The sequence below is a fragment of the Bos indicus genome, chromosome 20 (assembly GCF_029378745.1).
Source record: "Bos indicus isolate NIAB-ARS_2022 breed Sahiwal x Tharparkar chromosome 20, NIAB-ARS_B.indTharparkar_mat_pri_1.0, whole genome shotgun sequence".
Lineage (NCBI taxonomy): Eukaryota > Metazoa > Chordata > Mammalia > Artiodactyla > Bovidae > Bos > Bos indicus.
This window is the reverse complement of record NC_091779.1, coordinates 64116632-64127687: the sequence shown is the minus strand read 5'-3', so window position 1 is coordinate 64127687 and position 11056 is coordinate 64116632. Positions and strand designations below refer to the sequence as shown.

General features: G+C 37.4%; 1 pseudogene; it reads left to right on the top strand.

Annotated features, from left to right (window-relative positions):
* The first annotated feature begins 10360 nt into the window (after positions 1–10360).
* LOC139178081 (small nucleolar RNA U3) lies at positions 10361–10510 on the top strand (annotated as a pseudogene).
* The last annotated feature ends 546 nt before the right edge of the window (positions 10511–11056 follow it).

Genomic DNA, 11056 nt, shown 5'->3' with positions numbered 1-11056 from the left:
GGAAGAATTCATAGGAAAGGAAAAATTCCACTAGTGAAGGACATGTGAAGGATGTGGACCAACCACCTACAAAGCCAGTGTGATTAAAAGACAAGAATTATGAAATTAAGTATAATTGCAATAAATAAACCCTTAAGGCTGAGACATGAAGATATAAAATGTGACATCAAAAACACAAAACGTAGAGGCAGGGAGTAAAAAAATGTACTTTAGAAAGTGTTTGAATTTAAATGATTGTAAGTTTAAAATAAGTAGACATAGTTACAGGTCAACACATACGAACCCTGTGGTGACCACAAATGAAAAACCTACAATACATAACACAAAAACTTTCCAGAACCGAACTCCAGCATAGCACTAAAGAAAATCGACAAATCACAAAGCAAGACATTAAGAGAAGAAAAGAACTAAGAATAACTAAGAAACAAAACAAAACTCCCCCCGCAAAAAAGCAGCAAAATGGCAATTCCGTAAATGCATGCTATCGATAATCCCTTTTAATGTCAACAGACTAAATAATCCAAATCAAGAAACATTGAGTGATTGAAGGATTAAAAAACCTAAACACATCTACATGCACCCGTTTTATGGCTGTATTATTTATGATAGCCAAGATCAGGAAGCAGCTTAAGTGTCCATCAACAGATGAATTTACAAACAAGATGTGAGATACACACACTCACACTTGCACACACATACACACACACACACACACACACACACATGCAATTGCACATTACTCAGCCATAAAGAAAAGAATGAAATTTTGCCTTTTGCAAACATGGATGAACCTGGAAGGTATATGCTAAGGGAAAGTATTCATTTAGGGGCAGACAAATAATCCATGCTGTCATTTACACGTAGAATCCAAAAAATAAAACAAATAAAGTGTGTATATATATATAATATTTAAAAATATAAATAAATAGGTAACAAAACAGAAACATACTCACAGATATAGGGAATCAATAAGTGGTTACCAGTCGAGAGAGGGATGGAGGGGAGGGAAAACTAGGTTTAGTGGATTAAAAGTTACAAACCACTATATATAAAATAAGTTACAAAGATAGAAGGATACATTTTATAGCACAGGGAATATAGCCAGCATTATGTAACAACTTCAAATGGAGTGTATTCTATAGACCATCCAGACACTATGTCATACTGAAAACTAATGGTAATGTTCTAAATCAACTGCACTTCAATAAAGAAAAATCTATAGAGGAAAGAATATAAAGTATATAGAACTCTCCAAACTACTTTTACAACTTTTTTGAAATCTAAAACTATTATAAAGTTGAGTCAATATAAAAAAATTGATGCTTCTTAAAAATGCAAATGACTGAGTGTGTAGTTTTTAATTTTCTCTTTCATTAGTGTTATTCAGGAAAGAACATTGTCAAAATTATAACATATCAATCAGACATACTAGATTAAATTGTAACCTAAATCTGTGAGTTGGGAAATTCAAATAAAGTGAGGAGAGTTCATGCTACCCAAACAATTCAGAGTAGTCAATATATTCAGGAAAGTTTGAGAATCAGTCATTGCCATAGTTTCACCTGAGACTAGTCTTATTTAATCATTTTTCCAGTGTCCAAGCTTACTGTTAAGGCATGGGAGTATAAATCTTTATTACAAACTATATAAAATATTTTGAAATGAGCTGTTTCTTTTATGCGATTCCACTTAGGGATGTGGATTTCTAGTGTGGGAATTTTAACTTTTAGTCACTACATTAAAGAAACTGTTATAACCAAAGACTTTTGATAATGGCCCATTGTTTAATAGATTGCCACTAACAATAGTCAATTATCATGAGTGATGACAAAGCAAAACGTAACATCTGCAGGTTTCACTAGATTAAACCCTGTGATTCACTGAACAGGACACTGAACAATTAGGGATCCATCATAAATTAAGACTAATTTAAAGTTAAACTTGAGAGATAAAGGGAAAAAAACTAACAAAATATTTGTGAGCAATTCAAGCAATCAACTCTGGATTTCATTACGAATCCATCATAGAGATATTTTAATGCATGAAAACTATACTATAGGGAAAAAGTTAAAGAAAGATGACTTACTTTTGCATTTTAAAGTATATATGTGCTGGAGCTTTAAAAAGGATTTATTGAGGTATGATTGACATACAGTAAGCCATAAATAGAAACCATAAAATATGTGCAAAAAACATAACTATTACCACAGTCAAGATGGTGAACATATTCATCAACTCTAAGGAATCCTCGAGCCCTTCTGAAATTTCTTCCTCCTTTCAGTGTCTGCCCCCCATCCCCAGACATGCACCAATCTACTTTCTGAATTTTCTATAATTACATATAAGTAGATGATAGACAATTACACACAGAGAGAATATACTTCTTTCAATCATGGTAGTTTATGATTTATTAATGTTGTATGTATCACTACAGCACCATCCTCTTTAATTTTTGAGTAATATTCCCAATATTTTATGGTATAGATGTATTTAATACTAAACTTTGTTTAGTCATTCACCTGTTCATCAGTTCAGTTCAGTCTCTTAGTAGCGTCTGACTCTTTGTGATCCCTGGGACTGCAGCACCCCAGGCCTCCCTGTCCATCACCAACTCCTGGAGTTTACCCAAACTCACGTCCTTTGAGTTGTTGATACCATCCAACCATCTCATCCTCTGTCATCCCCTTCTCCTCCTGCCTTCAATCTTTTCCAGCATTAGGGTATTTTCAAATGAGTCAGCTCTTCACATCAGGTGGCCAAAGTATTGGAGTTTCAGCTTCAACATCAGTCCTTCCAATGAACACTCAGGACTGATCTCCTCTAGGATGGACTGGTTGGATCTCCTTGCAGTCCAAGGGACTCTCAAGAGTCTTCTCCAACACCACAGTTCAGAAGCATCAATTCTTCAGCACTCAGCTTTCTTTATAGTTCAACTTTCACATCCATACATGACTACTGGAAAAACCATAGCCTTGACTAGACAAATCTTTGTTGGCAAAGTAATGTCTCAGGTTTTTAATATGCTGTCTAGGCTGGTCATAAATTTCCTGCCAAGGAGTAAGTGTCTTTTAATTTCATGGCTGCAGTCAGCATCTGCAGTGATTTGGGAGCCCAGAAAAATAAAGTCTGACACTGTTTCCATCCCCATCTATTTGCCATGAAGTGATGGAACCAGATGCCATAATCTAAGTTTTCTGAATGTTGAGCTTTAGGCCAACTTTTTCACTCTCCTCTTTCACATTCATCAAGAGACTCTTTAGTTCTTTTTCATTTTCTGCCATAAGGGTGGTGTCATCTGCATATCTGAGGTTGTCGATATTTCTCCCAGCAATACGGTTTCCAGCTTGAGATTCATCCAGCCCAGCGTTTCTACTCTGCATAGAAGTTAAATAAGCAGGGTGAAAATATACAGCCTTGACATACTCCTTTTCCTATTTGGAACCAGTCTATTGTTCCATGTCTAGTTCTAACTGTTGCTTCCTGACCTGCATACAGGTTTCTCAAGAGGCAGGTCAGGTGGTCTGGTATTCCCATCTCTTTCAGAATTTTCCACAGTTTATTGTGATCCACACAGTCAAAGGCTTTGGCATCGTCAATAAAGCAGAAATAGATGTTTTTCTGGAACTCTCTTGCTTTTTCAATGATACAACAGATGTTGGCAATCTGACCTCTGGTTCCTCTGCCTTTTCTAAAACCAGCTTGAACATCTGGAAGTAGATGTTCATAGACATATCATTTGTTTCCAGTTTTTGGCTGACCATAGCCTGCCAGTCTCCATTTGTCTATGGGACTTCCCAGACAAGAATACTGGAATGGGTTACCCTTTCCTTCTCCAGGGATCAAACCCTCTTCTCCTGTGTTGCAGGCAGATCTTTGCAACCTAGCCACCAGGAAGCCCCAGGATACATGATGTGCTGTGCTGTGCTTAGTCACTCAGTCATGTCCTGTGCTTTGTGACCCCTTGAACTGTAGCCCAAGAGGCTCCTCTTTCTGTGGGGTTTCTCCAGGCAAGCATACTGGAGTGGGTTTCCATGCCCTCCTCCAGGGGATCTTCCCAACCCAGGGATCAAAACCAGGTCTCCCGCATTGGAGACAGATTCTTTACCATCTGAGGCATCAGAGAAGCCCAAGAATACTGGAGTGGGAAGCCTATCCCTTCTGCAGGGTATCTTTTCAACCCAGAATTGAACCAGGGTCTCCTACGTTGCAGGTGGATTCTTTACCACTGAGCAACAGGGAATCCCAAGATACATGATAGGTGAACGCTAACTCTCTTTCAAATGGTTGTGCCAGTCTATGTGTCCCTCAGGAGTATATGAGAGCTCCAGTTACTCTGCATCGCGAACAACACTGTTTTGTGGGCTAAATTTTTAGCCATTCTAATTGGTGTGTAGTGCATTTCATTATGGTTTTAATTTGCCTTTCTTTGTTCACTAATGGGCTTCGCTGGTGGCTCAGCAATTAAGAATCTGCCGGACAATACAGGAAACCAAAGAGACACGGGTTCAAACCCTGGGATGGGAAGATCTCCTGGAGAAGGAAATATGTGACTTGTATATATTTTCTTCAAATCTTCTTTAGTGTCTGTTTTAGTGCTTTTAATATTGGGAGAAATATCAATAATTGCGGATACACAGATGACACCACCCTTCTGGCAGAAAGCAAAGAGGAGATAAAGAGTCTCTTGATGAAAGGGCTGAGCGCCGAAGAATTGATGCTTTTGAACTGTGGTGTTGGAGAAGACTCTTGAGAGTCCCTTGGACTGCAAGGAAATCCAACCAGTCCATTCTGAAGGAGATCAGCCCTGGGATTTCTTTGGAAGGAATGATGCTAAAGCTGAAACTCCAGTACTTTGGCCACCTCATGTGAAGAGTTGACTCATTGGAAAAGACTCTGATGCTGGGAGGGATTGGGGGCAAGAGGAGAAGGGGATGAAAGAGAATGAGATGGTTGGATGGCATCACCAACTCAATGGACATGAGTTTGAGCAAGCTCCAGGAGTTGTTGATGAACAGGGAAGCCTGGCGTGATGCAGTCCATGGGATCTCAAAGAGTTGGACATGACTCAGTGACTGAACTGAATTGAATATTGTCTTTTAAAAAGCAGATGTTTTTAAATTGGATGAAGTAGTAGGTATTGATTTATATTTTACATGCTAGGCTCAGATGTTCAGTCATGTCCAGCTCTTTGTGACACCATGGACTGTAGCCCAGCAACCCCCTCTGTCCATAGGATTCTCCAGGCAAGAATCCTGGAGTAAGATCCCATTTCCTCCTCTAGGGGATCTTCTTAATCCAGTGATCAAATCTGAGTGTTTTGCATCTCCTACACTGAACAAATGGATTCTTTATCACTAGTGCTACCTGAGAAGCCCATGTGAAAGTGAAACTGAAAGTTGTTCAGTTCTGTCCAACTCTTTCCTGTATAGTCCATGGAATTCTCCAGGCCAGAACATTGGAGTGGGTAGCCTTTCCCTTCTCCAGGGAATCTTCCCTTCTCCAGGGATTGAACCCAGGTCTCCCACATTGCAGGCGGATTCTTTACCAGTTGAGCCACAAGAGAAGCCCAAAAACACTGGAGTGGGTAGCCTACCCCTTCTCCAGCAGATTTTCCCGACCCAGGAATCAAACTGGAGTCTCCTGCATTGTAGGTGGGTTCCTTACCAACTGAGCTATCAGAGAAGCCCATATATGTGTGTAATTTTATTACATATAAATTATTTCTTCCATGTGTTTTTGCTTGTTCGAATTTGCCCAGCAAATTTTCATTCTCCAGAAATCCAGAAGAGCCAAATGTTTAAAAGACTCACCCCACCCTATCAAAGAAGTAAACTGTATCTTCCCATGACTTATATGTGGGCTGCATATAGCAGCTGCTTTCTAAAAGTATAACCCTGAAAGGGGTAAAAAGAGTAACTTCATGGTAAAGAAGCTTGACAAAAGTACTTCAGTCAATTGATCAAAGCTAACACCCTTAGTCGGAGAAGGCAATGGCACCCCACTCCAGTACTCTTGCCTGGAAAATCCCATGGACAGAGGAGCCTGGTAGGCTGCAGTCCATGGGGTCGCTAAGAATCGGACACGACTGAGCAACTTCCCTTTCACTTTTCACTTTCAGGCATTGGAGAAGGAAATGGCAACCCACTCCAGTGTTCTTGGCTGGAGAATCCCAGGAATGGGGGAGCCTGGTGGGCTGCCGTCTCTGGGGTCGCACAGAGTCGGACACGACTGAAGCGACTTAGCAGCAGCAGCAGCAGCAGCAACAGCCTTAGTGATTAGTTATGTTGACAGTATGTACCTTCGACATGATGTGAGGAAAACCGCACTTTATTTCTATGGTCTTCCTCTCAAAACTAAAAACCCCAGGGTGGGAAACATATCAGACTCAGCCTAACAGAGGGGAATCCTACAGTGTAAGGGATCAATGCTCCTCGGGACTGTCAAGGTCAACAAAAGCAAGGAAAGTCTGAGTAACTGTCATAGCCAAGCAGAGCCTTAAGAAGAGATGACTTGTTAATAATTGCGATGTGATTGGTTCAGTGTATCCCAGAATCAAAAGGGAACATTAGGTAAAACTTCAGGAAATCTGAATAAACTACAGACTTGTAATGTATCAACATTGGTTTATTGTGTAACAAATGTAATACACTAATGTGAGACATAAATAATAGGAGAAATGGTGTGAGGCATATGGAATCTCTGTACACACTCCAAGTGCTCCTTAAATCTAAAAAGGTTCCACTTTCAAAGATACGTATTTTAAAATTGTCTAAGGACTTGGATTTATGTAATACCTTTAAGCTCTTCTTTGGATGTAGATATTATGAATTAAAGAGTCGTTTTCTATATTTCTTGTAATATGAATTGGTCACTGACTGCCATAAAGCCGCTAATGATATACTTAGAAGCAAACGTTCCTTTTCGTGTTTGTTTGGTCCGGTGAGTTATTATCACGAGGAATAACTGCCTATGATTTGCAAAAGTAGATATATATTTTACATCAAAGACTTCCATGGCTTATAGGATTTTCTTTGCTTGAGTGGTTTCTGAGGATGAAATTCAAGCTGGAACAGACATTACAGTGAAATCTTAGTGAATTTTGAAGAGGTCTGAAGGATTGAAAACATTTAATGAAACAAGACAAGTATCACTCCTTTCCATAGATAATGCTATAGAAATATAACCAACTGAAATATTATATTAAATGCCCTAAGAAACATTTAATATGTTGACAGTTTTGTGTTTACCATATGAATATAATGTGAGGGTTTAATCACGCAGTTGCCATAAATCACTAATAAATGAGAGCGGTGATAAAAGTAATAAATAGTGCAAGGTTGTATGTCAGATTCTCATCTCCACCCTTCTTATCTGCTATGTGATTTTTAAGTAAACCATTTAACCCAGGGTGTTCCTGTTCTTCCTTCTGTGAAAAAGGGATAATAAAGTACCCACCTCCTAGGATTATGAACAAATGCTGTTTCTGTCACATCATTTACCTCTAAATATATCGTAAATCCTACTCTATAGTGTTCCTTCAAAAGTTAGGTTTCTAGTAAATTAAATAAAGATAAAAGAACACACTTTTTATAGTTAATCATCCGTTTATCATTTACTGTGCCCACAGTAAATGATCAAGTTTTCCAACTGGTCTCAGGACCTTCAGCCTGAAGGACTGACCCTACTCAGCATTTCCTGCTGTGCAGATTGTCTCAGCTTCTGTTAACATGAAGCTATCCTGATTTCCTCTCAGCTTTGGAGGATACTTTCGGCTGATACATTTTTATTTTTTAATATTTAGTACTTTAAAAGTATAATATATCTGTAAAATCAGCAGTAATTCTTATCTTTAAATGCCTTTTCGTAATGTTTCTTCTTTTCTCCCCACTCTGGCTGTTCCCAAGTTCCTTTGGTTTTCTTTTTGGATTTTGGTTTATAGCATTTTGACTATGGGATGTGTAGTATGAGTCTTTTAATACTTACTTTGCTTGTGTCCTACTGAGATTCTTGCATATGTAAACACATTTTTTCTGCAGATATTGAAAGGTTTTAGCAATTATGTCTTCAAATATTTTTTCTACTCCAATTTTACATATTTCTTTTTCCTGAGGAACAATTACATGGACACGGGATAATTCAATATTATCTATAAGTTCCCTTAAGCTATTCACTGGGTTTCTTTTTTTCTCATTCTTTTTCATTCTAGTTATCTCTGTTCTTCAGATTGGATAAATTCAATATTTATACATTTATTTTAAAATAACAGATATTTACTAATTTATATATTTAATGATAAATATTATAATAAATGTTTAATATGCAAAATAACACAATACATAATATAATGAATATACATGGTATGTATTACTTTGTATTATATGTCATATAATATATTGTGGTTTATGATATAAATATTATAATATAGAGTGTATTAATACACAATATCATTATAAATAATTATAATTTAAATATTTATATAAATATACTTAACCTATAAAATTTAGGCATTTAATTTATATTTTGGAGAAGGCAATGGCACCCCACTCCAGTAGTCTTGCCTGGAAAATCCCATGGGCAGAGGAGCCTAGTGGGCTGCAGTCCATGGGGTCACTGAGAGTCAGACACGACTGAGCGACTTCACTTTCACTTTTCACTTTCATGTATTGGAGAAGGAAATGGCAACCCACTCCAGTGTTCTTGCCTGGAGAATCCCAGGGACGGGGGAGCCTGGTGGGCTGCCATCTATGGGGTCGCACAGAGTCGGACACGACTAAAGTGACTTAGCAATTTATATTTTAATTATATATAAGTTGCATAGTATGTTATATATAAAAAAATATATAAATATGATTCTGTATATGTTTGATATGTTATGCATAACATATAATTCATGTATAAATATTTATATTTGATATTTTCATTCATATTTGTATAAACATAAATATTGTTAGGTGACATTATATATGCATATATTTTTGCTCTAAATAAGTTACTTATTTTCTGTCTAGGAGGTTTAGCTCCTCCGTTCATCTTTCTGCAGACTAAAATTGTGCAGCAGTTACCATTGCCCTTCCTCAGGAGAATTATTCTTCCTGGATATTCTGAGCTGACCCACAGCAATATTACTTGCTTTGATCAATCAAACGAGATTGAAACTGACACGACAATTCCAGACATTAGTATGAGTCAGTGTGCCAAACGAAAAGTAAAAATTAGGGTTAAGACTCTGTGCTTCCAATGCAGGGAGTGCAGGTTCTATTCCTGGTTAGGGAACTAAGATCCCACATGCCCCAATGCAGCCAAAATAAGTAGATAAATAAAAATTAAATAACGAAAATTAGTATCAAATCAAGAGGGGGAAAAAAAAGCATCAGTGTGCCCTTCATCTGATATTCTTTTTTCTCTGGTTTGTTATCTAAGACTGTTCTAGAAAGTTGAAGTCTCAGCAAGCTGACTTTAGCATGAAAATTACAATCATGCAAAGCAAGAATCTATAATGATCTGAGTGAAGAATAAACATTTGTTGTTCTAATCAGTGAGATGTGGGTGTCACTTGTTACTGTAGCCAAGTTAATTTATCTTTCTGATACCTTAGATAATATATGTACTTATGTATTATAGTTTTAGAATAACTTATCATTTTAAAGTATATTCCACTACTTACACTTTGGAATTTTGTTAGTCACACAGAACAGTTCAAAGTAATATACATAGTGAGATTATTGAATCACCTCCTTCAAAAGGATAATGTGTTTCCATTTATGTAAATCTTCTCTTACGCCACTAAAGAGACATTTTAGTGCCTGTCATCTCATAATTTTAGAGAAGGAAATGGCAACCCTTTTCAGTATTCTTGCCTAGAAAATCTCATGGACAGAGGAGCCCAGGGCACTAGAGTTCAAGGGGTCACAAAGAGTCAGACACGACTGAGTGACTGAGCACAGACATCACGTAATTTATGTCAATCTTTTTCTAATGAACAGTAATTATTTTTATCTTTAATCTATTAATAGTAGTATAATCAAAAACATTCTGCATAAAACTTGACATGACTTCTAATTAATTCTCCATCATAAATGCATAGAGTAGGATTACTAAATTCAAAACGATAATGATTTTTAAACTCTTGATTACTGTTAAATAATATCTTAGAATAATTGCATGAATTTACTTTCCCACCAGCAATATATTTATACTGGTAATTTCATACATACAATGTTACTATTATTAAGTTTTATCTTTTCTTCAGTAAAGCATCCATATGGATAGGTAGATGGATAAATACGTAGATAATATGTGTGTTTTGTGAGTGTCGATGAAGATACTGCCACAAATAAAGAGTATTTAAAATGCACGTGTGAAGACTATACTTTCAGGGATCATTTCTATAGTTCGTTACTAGAGAAGTTTCTCTGATCGTGTAGAGCACCCGAAACCACGAGGAAGAGATGCAGCGTTTTCTCCTGAGCGTGAAAAAAATAAATAAATAAAATAAAATGCACGTGTGTGTACACACACACATATTTTTCACCTAAAAAGTGAAATATACAGTTATATATTCATTCACATATTCACATATATTAATACATATGGATGCATACACACATAATTGTTGGCTGTTGCTAGCAGTTAGAAATCATTAGTTGGTCAGTCTTATTTAATTTGTACTCTCTAACTTCCTGTTAAAGTACAATGCAAATCCCTGACATCATGTCATTTTACCTGTAAATTCTTCAATCAAGAATCTTTCACAGATAAGAATGCAGCACTATTATTACTATTAGCAAAATCTTAGTACAACCCACTCCAGTGTTCTTGCCTGGAGAATCCCAGGGACGAGGGACCCTGGTGGGCTGCAGTCCATGGGGTCGCTAAGAGTCAGACACGACTGAGCGACTTCACTTTCACTTTTCACTTTCATGCATTGGAGAAGGAAATGGCAACCCACTCCAGTGTTCTTGCCTGGAGAATCCCAGGGACGGGGAAGCCTGGTGGGCTGCGGTCTATGGGGTCGCACAGAGTCGGACATGACTGAAGCGACTTAGCTGCAGCAGCA